Source organism: Sus scrofa, chromosome 5 (genome assembly GCF_054392235.1).
Source record: "Sus scrofa isolate SSC_HxYL_T2T_F1_AM1 chromosome 5, Sscrofa_HxYL_maternal_Yorkshire_Landrace_v2.0, whole genome shotgun sequence".
Taxonomy (NCBI): domain Eukaryota; kingdom Metazoa; phylum Chordata; class Mammalia; order Artiodactyla; family Suidae; genus Sus; species Sus scrofa.
In genome coordinates this window covers 105014921-105031807 of record NC_139387.1, presented here as the reverse complement: position 1 = coordinate 105031807, position 16887 = coordinate 105014921, and the positions used below count along the sequence as shown (strand labels likewise).

The following is a 16887-nucleotide window of genomic DNA, read 5'->3' as shown; positions in this document are numbered from 1 at the left end:
CAGCAACACCAGGTCCTCAACTCTCTAAGCAAGGCCAGGGATTGAACCCACATCCTCGTGGATACTAGTTGGGTTCGCTGCCACTGAGCCATGATGGGAACTCGGTGTATCTCTGTTTTGATTGGCACTTACCTAATGACTAGTGATGTTGACCCTCTTTATATGAGCTCATTGGTCATCCCTGTGTCTTCTTTGGAAAAATACCTATTTGCCCACTTTTGAATTGGATTGTTTGCTTTTTGTCGAATTTTGTTCGTTCTTTATATAATCTCTATATTAATCCCATATCAGATGTGTGATTTGCAAATAATTTTTCCATTTGTGTAGTTTGCCTTTTTACTCTGTGCATAACGTCCTGATGGACATTTTAACAAAAAATTTCATGAAGCACAATTTATCTAATTTATCCTTTTGTTATTCATGCCTCTTGTATTGTGTCCAGAAAATCATTACCAAAAATACAATGCCATGAAGCTTTTATCCTACGATTTCTTCTAAGAGTTGTGTTGTTTTAGGTCTTACAGTTAGGTTCTTGATAAATTTTGAATTAATTTTGTGTATGATGTTATGTAAGGGCCTAATTTAATTCTTTTGTATGTGGAGATGTAGCGTCCCTGGTACAGTTTATTGAAAAGACAGTCCTTTCCTTTGGAAAAGTATTGACACTGCTTTTAAAAATCACTTGCTTATATACGCAGGATTTTATTTCTGGGCTCTTTCCATCTTCCAGCTCATGAGCATGGGATGTATTTCCATTTATTTTTTTCATCTCCTCGATTAATCCTAAGTATTTTACCCTTTTTTGATATTATTGAAAATGGAATTATTTTTGTAAGATATTTCATTGTTTATGTACAGAAGTGCAACTTATGTTTTCATGTTTCCTTTGTATTTTGTTACTTTACTGAATTCATTTATTCTAACAGCTTTTTGTGGAATCTTTAGAATTTTCTATACATAAAATCATATCATCTGCAAACAGAGATATTACTTCTTTTCCAATTTGGATGCTTTATGTTATTCTAATTTCACATATGATGCATCCTTTGAAATCCAAGAATGTCATAATTTTTTGTACGTCTGATCTCTTTTATTTTGTTTTTAATATTTTACCATGCATTTATTTTAGGAAATTTCATTAAACTGTCTTCAAACTAACTCATTTTTTTTTTTTAGTAATATCTAATCCACTATCTTGCCCATCAAAAACACTCTTTATTTACAGTGTTTTTTACTTTTACATCTTATTTTTTTTCTTGGAGTTTACATTCTTCTGTTTTTTTATTACTCATCTATTCCTACATGTTGGGTACTTTTCTACTACAATTCTTAATATGCTAGTAATAGTTATTCAAAATTCCCTATTTGATAGTTACAGCATCTTTGCCATAACTGAGTCTTAATCTAATGCTTTATTTATTTGTTCAGACTGTTTTTTAATTTTTTGTATTTTTTGCCTTTTAATATACCTTGCAATTTTTGATTGTGAACTGGACATAAAGTATAGAATAAACAGGTCTTTAGTGTGAGGTTTTATTAATTTGGGTAGGGTTTGGGCTCTTTTTAATGTTTGCTATAGTTTTACATGTCAGTTTCACTGGTTAAAACATTCTCTCATGTTTTTGTTTTATCACCCTTGTTATTGGTGGACTTCTCTAAGAACTCTTCTGTGACAGAATCTGCATTTTCCAGGTCCTTTAGCTATTGTCCTTTGTTACTGGAGCATGGTAATGTGTGAGGACCTGTAAAAGGGATGTTCTCTAGAAGCCTTTGATTAAGTTACTGCCTTTCAGAGAGCCAGTGCCCTGGGTTGAGACCTAAATGTTTCTTAACTCCTCTGCCACATCCACCTTAAGTGAAACAAAAGGCTAGAGGAAACTGGAGTCAAAAAATGCCCTGTTTCAAGGTATATAAAACTGTGATAAAATCTTTTTCTCCTGAAAGTATTGGGAAAGTTCTAAGTGGAACTTTTTTTTTTCATAATGGAACACTTTTTCCATATCCACAACATTAGCATCATGCCAGGCAATAATAATATTTATTCAAAATCTTCCTATACTTAGCCCTTTTTAAAACTACCTAGGAGATCTAAAATTTGTCTTTTTTTATTTGATTTGTTCAGTGAACTAAGTGATAATGCAAGAAAGTCACCAGAACTTCAAGCGATTTCCCCAAGCCATCATTAGGAGATAGGAGAGGACATTCAGTAGAGTACATTGAAGAATGTGTTTGGAAGAAATAAATCATTTTACATTATTCCCCATTGATTGAACCTCCTCTGTAAATTGATTCAAATTTTTTTCCATTGATAGAGCTAATTATGGTATCATTTTAAAGCATATTCTCATTTATGTATTAAATTGAAATGTGATTTACCATGCATTAAGTTTTTGCTAAAAATTTTGTCTACGTCTAAGCTTTTTGAAAATCATTGTATTGTTCTTTGTTTCCCATGGGAAATATATTTTGATTACAAATAGTTTACCATATAATCATTCTTCTACTTTTGTATAATTTTCTTGTTAATGCTGATATTTTCTACTTCACAGATTTTAGATTTAAAATACATTGCATTATATTAGACTTACAAATTAATTTGTGTATGATTAAAATTTACTTTTGGAAATAACAGAATAACCGCTACCACAATTGCCTTCCATGATAAACAAGTTTAATAGTGGATGAAATATGTGAGGCATTTTTTTCTCAGGCAGTGGACAGCTAGTAATGGTCTGCAGTGACCGAGAGAGGGAAACAGGAGGAAGGTCCTATGGCAGCTCTACCTCTGCTCACAGAGACGTTATTGACCATAGCGTGAAGAGGCTGACAAGCTTAAGCTGACTATAGGGGCATCTTGAGTGGACAAAGTAGAAATCAGAGTGCAGAACTGCTTAAATGTTAATATTTGTGGGCAGTTTATCCCAAAGGAGGAAGCTCTCCAGATAACGGGGTGGGGGAACCGCTCCAGAAATCTGCTTGGGATTTCTCATGTGTCCCTGCAGAGAGCGGGGCTGTGTGTGCTCAGGGCATGTCACTGAGAGAAACGCACAGAAGAGAGCTGTGGGGATGAGGGCTGAACAGATACCAGCATTTCATGCAAGCCTTGAGTATGAGAGTTCTGAGGCTCTGAGTGGAAAGACTATGTAAACATCTCCAGAAAGGGCCAAACTTTATCAGTAAAGACCACAACCTAAAATACGGTGACACTCTGGGGTCAAGACAAAACAGCCCTAATAAACAACAGAAGGAAGTCTAATAGGATCGAAGTGACCCTCCAGGTGGGAGGAAGTATGAAAAAAAAGAAGTCTCTATCATTTCCTTTAAAAAATATATAATTAGGAGAAAAGGTATCTATCTCTTTAATAATCGTAATGATTTGTTGAACTTTATAAGATTTAATTGAAGGATATTAAAATTGAAAACTATGGCATATTTCTAAGTGTCTTAATATTGTAAATATAGTATTTCATAATTTAAATAAGTGTAGAATGGAGGACTTAGGTGAATAAATAAATATGAAAAATGAAGAATTATTCAAAATAATTAAGTTTAATGGCCCTTACATGATATCACCTACTAGAATCATTCTACCAAAATGTATGTTACATGTATCAAATAAAGGAATTGAATATATGTAAAGAAGAAATCATTACATGCCAAAATAGATATTGTAGGTTAATGTAAAGCCTAAAAAAATGTCTAATTCTTACAAAATTAAGTTCCAGATATATTAAAATGTAAAATTAAAATTATAGGAGATTTGGGAGTTCTCGTTGTGTCTCAGTGGTTAACGAATCTGACTAAAAACCATGAGGTTGCGGGTTTGATCCCTGGCTTTGCTCAGTGGGTTAAGGATCAGGCATTGCCATGAGCTGTGGTGTAGGTTGCAGATGCGGCTCGGATCCAGCATTGCTGTGGCTCTGGTGTAGACCGGTGGCTACGGCTCCGATTCGACCCCTAGCCTGGGAACCTCCAAATACCATGGGAGCAGCCCAAGAAATGGCAAAAAGACAAATAAAATAAAATTATAGGAGATTTGAAGTGATCTGTACATCTCAGTTAATCTTAGAAAAACAATAATGTGATAAAAATATCTGCGCCACAATATAGTAGTTAAAACATTATAGGCAGCTTATTAAATACATCTGTTCATTTATTATAAAAGAGCATGCATCCAATAGAAAAAAGATAAATTTTTAAGCTATTCAGAAAGGAAAAAAAAAACCTTTTAAGTTAAATAAACATTGATCACTCACTGTTTAAAGGGATGCAAAAATAAACTGTCTGAAACCTTCTTTATTCATTTGTCAGAGATTAGAAAGAAGTGTAATACCCAAAGACAGTAAGACTACTATTACATTTTGCTTGCGGAAATAAGATTCATTATAATTTTTTGACAAATTCATTTGTAATATTATTTTTCAGCAACATCCCTGTGGCTTTCTCTGCATCGGAAAAATTAAAAGCGTACAAAAAAAGGGTAAATAGCCAAAACTAATTATAGTTAATTATTGATGGGGATGGGTCCTGAACAGAGCCTGGATCCTCATTAGGAAGGAAAAGGTGAATACATGGCATTATAACCACACTATGGAATGCTACCGTTCCATTAAAAGGAATCTGTGGGTATCATCATGGAAGAATGCTCATGGTGTATTTATAAAAGAACATTTTAAGGCACAGAGAAATATCAGGAATAGTATATCATTTTCTAAAATCACGTTTGAAAAATTCTAATTATCTTATAAATGTGGGTGTGTTTATTTTGGAAAGAACTTTGGAAGGGATTAGGGCATCAAGCCACCAAGATGTTCATATTGGGCATCAGGAAAAGAAAGGAAAAGGAGATATATGAAGAGAAAAAACAAAACATAAATGAGAAAGTACCTTGTTTAATATTACTAAGTATAATGTAGTTCATCAAAGTATCATTATAGTACCTCCACAAATACATGTTATTAAATATCAAATGGCTAGAAACCTAAAACTTAAAGAACACGTATGCTGATTGTATTAGGTGATAAAAATGTGGATAATTTGAATTTTAGGTTACTGTTATTATTTAAATATTAGTTTTTTAGTAGACTTTTTTAACTTTCAAAAGAAATAAATAATTGCTAGGCTCTATAATATAGCCATTGGAGTCATTACTGTGACTAATGCCATAATATAACTTATCTAGAAATAAATGATAGGTACCTATTTTTAATGCATAATCATTGGCCAAGTAAGTTATTTTGTGAACAAATATAAGCAAGCAATAAATGTTTGTCTACCTGTTCAAAATATATTAACGAATTCATAATTAATTTGAAAGAACATTCGACACACGTACTTTCAGTGAATTGTGTGTACTTGTGGAGCATTATCTTTGTTTATGTGCATGCACTTGTTCCCATCTTTGTGTGAATATAAACAAGAGAGGGTGATGAGAGATAGAATGAATTAGGGAGAGAAAGAGAAACTTTCATTTTATATTTGTGTTATCTTAGTATCTATATTATAACAAAACTTATACTGGAGAAAATGTTGTTTCATCAAATAATCCGTACATATGTAAATATCAAAACTGTTGTACAAAATTCTTAATTTATAGGGTATTTCACTTAAAAATATCTATAGATGGAAGTATATATATCAAGAAAATTCCTTTATTGCAGTATATTTGTATTCAAGTATGTAAAATTGTGGTGCTAATATAGACAGTATTAAGAAGAAATACTGTGGGAAAAATTAGAAGAAAACATTTCCTTGAAAAATATTTTTATATAAATGTTGAATTTAGCTTCATTAATTGTTATTTCCTAACTTGTTTGGGTAAGCTTATAAGGAATAGAATAAGAAGTTTGACTGCAATATAATACAAAAACCACTTGGTCCCTTGTAAATTGAAAAGGATCCTTTATTTCTTAGATCCTGGATCACCTGGTTTTCTTGGTAAGTGCTTTTGTACTGTGTAAAAAAACCATGCATTTGTATTTTAATCTTTTCTTAGGCTCTAAATACATTTTATGATGTACCTGAAATGAAACGCATTGTAAATATTTTAAAATTTTCATTTTAAGGGAAAAACTAGAGAGTAAATTCACTTTTTCCTAAATTAAAATGCTATTTTAAATGGTTGGCATATAAACATTCATATTCAGGCTGAATTTTCCTTTCTTTTTTTTCTTAAACACATGCACATACAAATTGGGTTATTTACAAGAGGAAGCTATGATCCATTAATGGTGATTTTAAAAGCGTCTCAAGTCTCCTAGGTTTTCAGAAAATCTTTACTAAGCAACTTTTTTATTAGCCAATTGTAAATAAATTTGTAATGTGGATAGATTTAAACTTCTAACAAATTATATATAAACCTCAAAATTAAGAAATTATATTTGGCATCACCGACTTTTAGTTTAATTGAGTCCAAAGCCTCAGGAATATAGATGAAAAGTGTGTGTGGTTCCAATTATGTAGTCATTGAAAAAAAAAAGTTGCAGCAAATTGTATTTTGTGTTGCATGCTTCTAAAACTTAAAAATTAGCATTTATTACAACTTATTTATAATCTTAAGTCTGTTTTCTCCTACAGAATTTTAGGCAGCTCTAGTAAGCAGCTCATTAGTTAACTCTGGCTTAGTTTCATTAAGTTACATAATCTGAGTTGAAAATTAATATTTTTCATTAAAACTGTGTTCTAATTCTATGTAAATCAATATGGATGTCTACATTGAAATGGTTGGAACATATATCAGTTGAGCCACAAACCCAGAGGTAAAATGGCTTTTTTTAGAAAGGCTTTTGCAAGGCTCATAGACCGCCACATTCTATTAAAATGAAAAATTCTGATCTGCTACCTCATAGAAGAGTCTCTTGACAGTTAACATCATTAGCTATTTGTTTCACTCTGTAAATGAGAAGATTATAAAAATGTATCTAATGAAGTAAGGAAATACAATTCTGTTTAAAATTAGTGCAGTGAGATTGCTTTTTCATTATATTCCATTTGCTTAAACACAAAGCAGAGGTACTGTTCAATCAATTTTTAATAATTTTACTCACCTTATCATTATTAATTTATCAATTTGAAACAGTAATTGCATGACCACATTGAACATGATCAGTCTCTTGATATACATATATTTAATTATAATTTACAATGTTGTGCCAATTTCTGCTGTACAGCAGTGACTTACTTATACATTTATATATACATTCTTTTTTCATATTCATTTCTATCATGGTCTATCCCAAGTGATTGGATGTAGTTCCCTGTGCTATACATATACAGTAAGACCTCATGGCTTATCCATTCTAAATGTAATAGTTTGCATCTACTAACCCCAAACTCCCCATCCATCCCACTCCCTCCCCACTTTGCCTTGACAACCACAAGTCTGTTCTCTATGTCTGTGAGTCTGTTTGCAAATATTTTCTCCCATTCTGAGGATTGTCTTTTCATTTTGTTTATGGTTTTCTTTCCTATGCAAAAGCTTTTAAGTTTAATTAGGTCTTATTTGTTTATTTTTGTTTTTATTTTCATTACGAGGGGGATCTGAAAAGATATTGTATCAATTTATGTCGAAGAATGTTCTGCCTATGTTTTCCTTTAAGGATTTGATAGTATCCAGTCTTACATTTAGGTCTTTAATCCGCTGTGAGTTTACTTTTGTGTATAGACTAAGATAATGTTCAGATTTCTTTCTTTTACGTGTAGTTGTTCAGTTATCCCAGCACCACTTAATTGCAGTGACTGTCTTTCCTCCATTACATATTCTTGCCTCTTTGGTCATAGATTTATTGACCATAGAAAACGTGGGTTTATTTCTAGGCTTTTTATCCTGTTCCAATGATTTATATTTCTGCTTTTGTGCCACTACTATACTGTTTTGATTACTCTGGCTTTATCATGTAGTCTGAAATCAGAGAGCCTGATTCTTCAATTTCTGTTTATCTTTTTGAAGATTTGTCTGTTTGGGTCTTTTATGTTTCCATACAGATTTTTAATTTTTTGTTCTAGTTCTGAGAAAATAAAGCCATTGTTTTTTTGTTTTCCTTTGGCCACACCTGTGGCAAGTGGGAGGTCCTACGTCATGGATGGTAGTTGCGCCATAGCAGCAACCCAGTCCATTGAGGTGGCAACATCAGATCCTTCACCTGTTGTGACACAAGGGAATTTGCCATTGATAATTTAATAGAAATTGCATTGAATCTGTGGATTGCCTTGAGTAGAATAGTCATTTGACAATACTGAGTCTTCCAACCCAAGAACATGGTATGTCTTTCTATCTATTTTGTGTCATATTCCGTTTCTTAAAATACATATTTTTGAAGTTTTATAGCTTTTGCTTTAACATTTAGGTGATTAAACTACTTAGTATTTTTTTTTTAGTATGGTTTACTATTTACTGAATAGGAATTGATTTCATTATTGATTTGTCATACCACTATTATTTATTGTATTTCCAGGTAGACATAAATCTGTCCCTTATCTCTTTAGTGTAATCTGTTCCTCTATTCCTATTCCAGTGCTATGCTGTACTAATTATTATAACTTTATATTCTTAGGTTATATATATTTGAATATATCATAGTTTCCATTTATTTTTAACTCCCCTTGGAACTCTGAGTTATTCTATTAAATATTCCTCTCCAATCCTCATCCCTGTTATATTTTGCTTCATTTTTCTTTACGTCTTATACTAAATTTTTATATTTATTTGCCCTCTCAGTAATTATCTATTAAATTGAATATATCTGATGTTGAATCCTTCTGTATTCCACTTCTAACATTTTTAATGTCCAGAAATTTTGTATGGTCTTTTCCATAACTTCTTGAATATTTTCTGCATCCCCTTACCTTGACTTTTTGCTTAAGGCACTCATTTCTTTATACCAAGTAAATATTCTTATTCAATAGTCTCTTTCTAATAATTCTGACATCTCTCCAAGTCTGAATTTGCTGTCTGTTTTTTCTTGGTTATTGGACTTTGGTTATGTGTAATCCTTGTGACTTGCTCTTGTTTTTGTTTTACCCATCAGCATTTTTGAGACATTCAGAGAAATTCTGATTTTGCATCTGCCAGGCATATGGGTTACAAAAAACTAAGAACACTTTAAAATATTTGTGGGAGATATGGATAAACAATATAGATTTGGTGAAATTGGTTACCATGGTTAAATTAAGTCTGTTTTGTGATTGTAATCTTTAGGATAGATTTATTTTACCCTTTAGAAAACTAAGATTCATATGAGAAGGTCAAAATTCATTGATTTCTTCTCCTATGAAATGAATCTATTTCCTGGCCTTTGTCATCCAGTCTTTATATTAGGGGATTATATTAGTCATTCAACCCTAAAAAAGCCCTAGAAATTATTTTTTGTCATTTACCATTCCCTTTTCTTCTCACTTCTTTTTTTTTTGTCTTTTTGCCATTTCTTGGGCTGCTCCAGGGGCATGTGGAGGTTCCCAGGCTAGGGGTCGAATCGGAGCTGTAGCCACTGGCCTATGCCAGAGCCACAGCAACGCAAGATCCGAGCCGAATCTGCAACCTACACCACAGCTCACGGCAACGCCGGATCATTAACCCACTGAGCAAGGGCAGGGACCAAACCTGCAACCTCATGGTTCCCAGTCGGATTCGTTAACCACTGCGCCACGACGGGAACTCCTTCTTTTCACTCCTTGTATATCTCCCATATTCAGATTTTAAGTGACCAGGGTTTAGCAGAAATGCAGCTTCTGATAATAAATTTCCTTCTTTCAAAAAGATCCCCCTTTTCATATTGTTTTGCTTTTCTTCCCTTATAGTCTTGGTAATTTGAAAATGCATGTAAAAATGACAATTTCATTTTGCGTACGATATCAGAATTTTACCTGCTTAATGTGAATGTTATCTAGGATATTTATGTAATGTGTTATATTTTACAAAATAGAAAATCATTGTCACTTTATAACTCTGTTTATGCCATATATGATTAGAGTAAGGTTATTAGAAGACATACATTAGAATAAATGTAAAATATGCATTCAAATAATGAAAAAGATACGTAAATGAAATATTAATTATACTCTCTAAACTACTGAAAATTGTGGGGGAAAAGAGTGACATAAAACAATTTTCAACAGCATGAATTAAAAATAAATCCCATACTGTTTGTTTAGTTTTGAAGAAGAAATACATGACTCAGCCTTCATTCTTTGTTATTGCTGATATTTCTCCCCCTTTATTGTATATCTACAGATTATTTCTTCAATATGCGTATAATTGACAGAATACTTGCATGGTCTTCTTGTGCCGCCCTTTCTTACCTGCTTCACATATCAGTGTCACATGAATAATTAAGTTTAAAAACTTGGGCTTTCAAGGTTTTCCTTTCTTTTTTCTTTCTCTTTTTTTTTTTTTTTTTTTCTTAAATCTTTCAGATTTAAACAAAGGCAGTTAGTTTGGAAATTCCACCACAATATATATGTGAATTATTAGGAAAAACATACTCTAAAACGTATAAATAGATGATTTTACTACATATAATTCCTCAGATACATATACAATTTTAGCAATCAATGTCTATTTGGACAAAATATGTCCTATGAACTTAATATGACACTGTCCATTCTCGTTAAAGGATAGTCATATCATAGCAAAGCACATCTGCTATTATTATATTGTTTTTGGCAACAGTGAACATTGAGAAAAAAGATAGTTCTGCAGTTCTTTGGTAGATAAAATTATTTATCTTTTCTTCTGAGGGCATAGCTACCATGATATGCTGAATATTTTGCAGCAGATCTATATGCTGATTAAGATTCATGTTGAGATTTTTCTTAAGTATTTAATTTGAAGTGTAAATTGATTTGACAGAATCTATTACTTTGTGTATTTCTATCCAGGCAGTATGCACATGTGGTTATATACTTCTCTCTTTGTCTTGTTTCTTTTGCCCCACTATTGAAATGTTATTTATATAGATAAAATCTCCTGTTGGTGAATACATGTCCGCCCCCTGTGGTTTTCTAGTATTTTCAGGATATTTATATGCTTGGGAGAAAGAGAAAGGGGATATGAGACTTAATGATGCAGAACAACAAGCTTTGCTCTTCCTCCACGCCTTTTTCTATGTATATATTGAGCTAGCACTTAAATGGACACAATTGCACTAAAGAAAATTTTACTGGTTATTGTGTTAGAATGACAATCCTTTATAGTCAATAATATGTTGTAACTGTGTCCATGGTAACTTAAGCTCTTTATTAAAAACTAATTGCAACAATGAGACTAAAATCTGAAATAATTTTACAATAACATGAAGATGTAGAATATTGCACTCTCACTATTAAAAACTCCCAGTAGCTGATGCCTTAATTTATAATTTTTACACTATTTACTTAAATTGGATATATTTTACAAAGGAAATGCACATGACATTTCACCACAATACAACCATGTCAAAACATGTCTATTGCTATCTAAATGAAGAATCTTAATGTGACAGGAAAGAAATTTTTCTGTGGACTCTTGATGCCATTATAAGGCAAATATAGCATTTGCTTCACACAATACATGTGTTTTTGAGAACATCTGTTAAAAATGGACATTTCAAAAACCGAGTTGTTTAATGCTCTAGGGAGTTGCCCTGTAAAAATAATCTAATATAAATTTCTTTTAAAGAGAATGTGAGATAAATATCATTTAAAAGAAAATAATCAGTACTTTTCTACGTTAAACATTATTTTTTTTAAGAGACTCTCTCCTTATAGAGAAGATTTAGAATTCAACGTAAGCAATCAATGTGGCACTTTGCTAACAATTTCTAAACTTTTACTAGGGCTCTCATTTTGTTGTATTATGAGACCTGTGTTATAAAATCAGCCGAATTAGTGTGTTTTAATTAGTATTTGGTTTTCTTTTGTGCTTGGTCTGAGTATCTTGATCAGTTCTTTAAGGTCAGCATATATTGAAAGATCTGAAACACTCTGAGTCCCATCCACCCCAACCGCCCCTCACCGCCCCACGCCACAGGCACAAAGAAGAGAAATAGTAATTATCTTAGCCTAATTTTTTCTCAAAGAAAATCTTGAGAAAATATGATTTCAGGGGTCAAAAGTGAAAAGCATGAAAAATGAAAATGAGAAAGGTAAAAAGCCAACATAGAGATGTTACATGGTATTTTATTTATCTCGTAAGTATCTTTTAAGAGGCCTTAAACACGACATCTCAGAATTGTCCACCTAAGGGTCCAGAATGAGGATGTGTTCATTTATTCATGGTCTGTGATTACTGCACACTTCTGACTTGAACATATGTGATTGATGGGCAAATTCCCGTGTGTACCCCTTCAATAGTTTCAGAAAAACTCCAGGGCAGGAAGCAGGAGGTATACTGCTTGCTTGAGATGAGATATTATCAAATTACAGTTGCACGGTGCTGGTGAAAATCTTCTTTGAGCTGTAACGGTAGTAGTGAATGGCGTGTGAGATGGGGCTGAGATTCTGAAGTTCCCACTAGAGTTGTACAAAAGAAACCTGTGATACTCTTCTTAGACATCAGTTTTATTTTTCTCTGCAAATGACAGCCAAGATGGACCATACAAACTCAGGCATAAACATGAATCTTTCCATTAAACTTGGATATTCCTCATCAACCCTCCTTCCACTTTCATAATTTCTTACAGTGTTGACATTTTTGTGCTATGCTGTGACTCAGTTTACTTGATGTTTTTATTGTAAATATCTTTATATTTTGCAAATATTTTTAAGTTAGACCTATAAAAAATCCACAGAGAAAAGTCAATATGCTATTGCCATTTATAATACTTTCAAAATTCTATTGCTGTAGTTTTGAATATAACAGTTCTAACTCTTTCCTATATGCTTTTAAAAATTATATGATGTTTCCTTCATTAGTGGTGAGTTTCTCTTTGCGGACTTTGCTGATCTTGGCCCACCAATGACTCTTAAATTTCTCCTTGAGTGTTTTCATCATCATCACCTCAAATGTCTTGAATGGTGGCTCCTTTTCCAAGCATGAGGTTGGGAAGCTTCAAGATCCAAAATATGATTCCCATTCCGTGTGGCATCAGCCTAAAGTGATGATAAGAGGATAATTATTATAAATAGATTTCCCCATTTAGCTCTTTGGATGTCCTGCATGTATTTTCAAACGGCATAATCCCATAGTTAAGTCGTGAGGTTGGCTTTCGGAAAACTCCCTCTTCGGCTGGCTTTGAACCACTAGTCCTGATCCTTCAGAGGTTAGCTGCAATTATTCCAGCCTTTCTAGGTAAATTTCAATTAAGAGTTCTTAACGTGGTAAGAAGCACCGGGGTCCTACTGTACATCACAAGGAACTATGCACAGTCTCTTGGGCTAGAACATAATGGAAGATAGTTTGAGAGAGAGAATGTATGTGTGTTATGACTGGGTCACTATCCAGTACAGCAGAAATGGACACAACACTGTAAATCAACTCTTCCTTAAAAAGAAGGGTTCTTAAAATGTATCTTTCCTCGGTATTTTTCAGAGGAATTTTAGAGCTGCAATTTAAACAAAAATGATTTTGAATCACATTTCTTCTATATTATAAAATTATGTCTGAGATAAAAGTTGGCACCTTTATATATCATTAAGACTGTTTCATTTCTGTGATACATACCCAAACTAGTGTAACAGATGTGATTTTTTTTTCTCATCCTTACCCAAGACTAAGTATTTATTCCATGTGAAGTATTTATACTTCTTTCAAAAGCATATTCTGAAATTTCAAATTGATGAAGAGGTTGTGAAGAGAAATGTGACCCAATATTAAGAGTCTAAACAGGAAAGTTATGGCATTTTTGGAAGCATAAACTTTTCACCTGATTAGTCTGAAGTAAGGGTCATATATGGGAGCAATAATATTTTATTTTTTCCCTAGCTGTGATGTTGTTATATTGTGATGTAGATATATTTTCCGCATGATGTTGTTATCATAAGAATTATAATATTACCTTTCTTTCTTTCTTTGTCTTTTTGCCTTTTCTTGGGCTGCTCCTGCAGCATATGGAGGTTCCCAGGCTAGGGGTCCAATCGGAACTATAGCCACCAGCCTACGCCAGAGCCATAGCAACGCGGGATCCCAGCCGCGTCTGTGACCTACACCACAGCTCATGGCAACGCTGGATCCTTAGCCCACTGAGCAAGGGCAGGGATGGAACCCGCAATATCATGGTTGGTTCCTAGTCGGATTCGTTAACCACTGCGCCACAACAGGAACACCAATAATACCTTTCTTTTATAGTGCTTTATAAATTACAAGTTACTTTCAATTTCTCAATTGCCTTTAAGAACCATAAAAAATGTAAGATTATTATTATCCATATTTTATAGAAGAAACTTTTTATAGAAGAAACTAAGCTATAAAATGAATTAACTAGTCATATAGCTAACAAGCTTTATATGGAAACATTTTTTCTTACATGAATAAAATGAGTAAGTCTGTAAACATGGTATCACTATCTTAATTTACTGATCAATAATAATAATTCACTTAATTATTAGTGAGAGACTAGAGCTCTTTGAAGTGTTGATTCTAGGGATGGTAAAGGGAAAGTAAAAAAACAAGCTTGTAGCATTTTAGGCTTAAAAAAATGTAAGGAAATACTCAAAAAGAGTGAGAATCAGTAAGAATCATTAAATTAGTGATTTCTAATTTAATTTTCTTGTGGTCAGAGAACATACTCTGCTTTTCAGTTTTTTGAGACTTGTTTCATGGCTTAATGTATTTTCTACTTTGGCAATGGTATGATTTTATGGTACATGTTATTGCAGATAAAATGGTAGAGAAGCCAACCAGAAAGAGCTGGAACAATCTGAACAACAAAATAAAATAATCAAGTAATAAAATAATTACACATGTGTCCATACTCATGTAAATAAATAATCGAATAGATTCTTCATCATAGAAGAATTCCAATTAATAATATAGAGGAAATAAAATGAAAAAAAGATCACCATCAGAAAACTGCAGTCAGAGTTCCCCGGTGGTGCAGTTGGTTACGGATCTGGCAGTCACTGCTGTGGCTTAGGTTGCTGCTGTGGTTTAGGTAGAAACTATCCTTATTATATTTGGATTTCCCTGACAGTTCCTCATTAGAAAGAAACTGTGTCTTGTAGCTCTTCCCGGCAAAATCCGCAGGTGTCATCCTTAAGTTCTTTTGTTATGTAGGTGGGTGATCTATAATTGTGATTAAATACTAGCCATTGACTGAGTCTGTATCCCTGGACTTTGATCCTCACAAATATTTCTTAATCCTCCCCTTAGGTGACACAGGAGGACTAGAACTGCTGGCGTTGGATAATTTCTCTTCTCCCTGTTGGGTAAGTCTCTGGTAAAATTTTTTTTTTTCCCTGAAAATAAGGCTTTTGTCATAGAGAATGTTCTGGGCATATTGTAAAATGGTTATATGTCCCATACCTTTTCTGTGAACACAAGGGTATTTTTCTTAGTTCTTCATCATGAGAATCTGATAGGGTTTCTGAAATTAAGACCTACAAAAGGGAGTTCCCTACTGGCACCACTGGTTAGGGATCTGACATTGGCACTGCTGTGTCTCCAGTAGCAGATATGGTGCAGTTTTGTCCCTAGCCTGGGACCTTCCACATGCTTAAGGTTTGGCCAAAAACTACAACCTTTCCTGTGAACACTGTTGAAGTAACAACCTGAAGATATTGTTAATATCCAAAATTTGACTTTTATTTATTAACTTATTGTGAGTGATTTCTAATTTAATTTCCTTGTGATCAGAGAACATACTGTTTTTCAGTTTTTTTGAGATTTGTTTGATGGCTTAATGTGTTTTCTCCTTTAGTAATAGTATGGTTTTTATGGTACGTTATTGCAGATAGCATTTTATATGTGGTACTTTTGTATCCATTGCTTGTGATTAGTTGATTTTCATCTACAAGATTTAAAATTCCTGAGAATGGTGGTGTTTCCAGTTAAACTTAAGGATTGACTGTTTCTGGATCTAATTCTGTCCATCTTTGCTGTATGTTTTAGATCATGTGCTATTAGGTATATACATTTTTAAGATTTTATATTTTTTTCTGATTGACACTTTTAGTATTTCTTTTAATATAATGGTTTGAACTCTATTGTATCTAATAATGGTAGTCTATTGTGACCTACTTATGTATTCTCTCTAAGATCTTTTTAAAATAGAATTTTATTTTATTTATGTATTTATATATTTTTAAAGTTTTTATACAGTTTTTATAGGTTACCTTCCATGTGTAGCTATTACAAAATACTGGCCATATTCCCCATGTTGTATAATCCATTCTTGAGCCCATTTTATACCCAGTAGTTTGTATCTCCCATCCTCCCTATATAAATCCCTCCCTCCCCACTGTCAACAAGTTTACTCTCTGTATCTGAGTCTGTTTCTATTTTGTTATATTCACTAGTTTGTTGTATATTTTAGATTCCACATATAAGTGTATCAAGCAGTATTTGTTTTTCTCTGACTTATTTCACTTAGCATAATTCCCTTCAAGTTTCTGCATGTTTCTGCAGAAGGTGAAATTTCATTGTTTTTATGATTGAGTAGTATTCCATTTTATCTATCTACCTACCTATTTAACTACCTATTTATCTACCTATGTATCCATGTATGCCATCTTTTAGCCTATATACATTTTTACATCTAAAGTTTGTCACATTAGGAAACATATCTTGGTAGTGGTGTTTTTTTAGTAGGTTTTTAGTGTATTTTGATAATCTCTGTTATTTAATTGGTATATGTAATCCATTAACCTTTTCTTTGGTGGGGGGCTTCTTTTTTTTAAAACCGTTTTATTGAAGTGTGAGTAACAAAAAGATGCACATATTTAATGGATACAACTTGGTGAGTTTGGAGATGAGTA

The 16887-nt window shown here is 32.9% G+C and overlaps 1 long non-coding RNA gene across 7 annotated transcripts in view; it reads left to right on the top strand.

The window, feature by feature from the left end:
- LOC146403598 (uncharacterized) overlaps positions 1 to 16887 on the top strand; it is a 686469-nt gene that overhangs the window by 130823 nt on the left and 538759 nt on the right. For all 7 annotated transcript variants that reach the window (XR_014845505.1, XR_014845506.1, XR_014845504.1 and 4 more), the window contains exon 2: positions 15284 to 15339. This is a non-coding gene — a long non-coding RNA (uncharacterized LOC146403598). The remainder of the gene's footprint in view (positions 1 to 15283; positions 15340 to 16887) is intronic.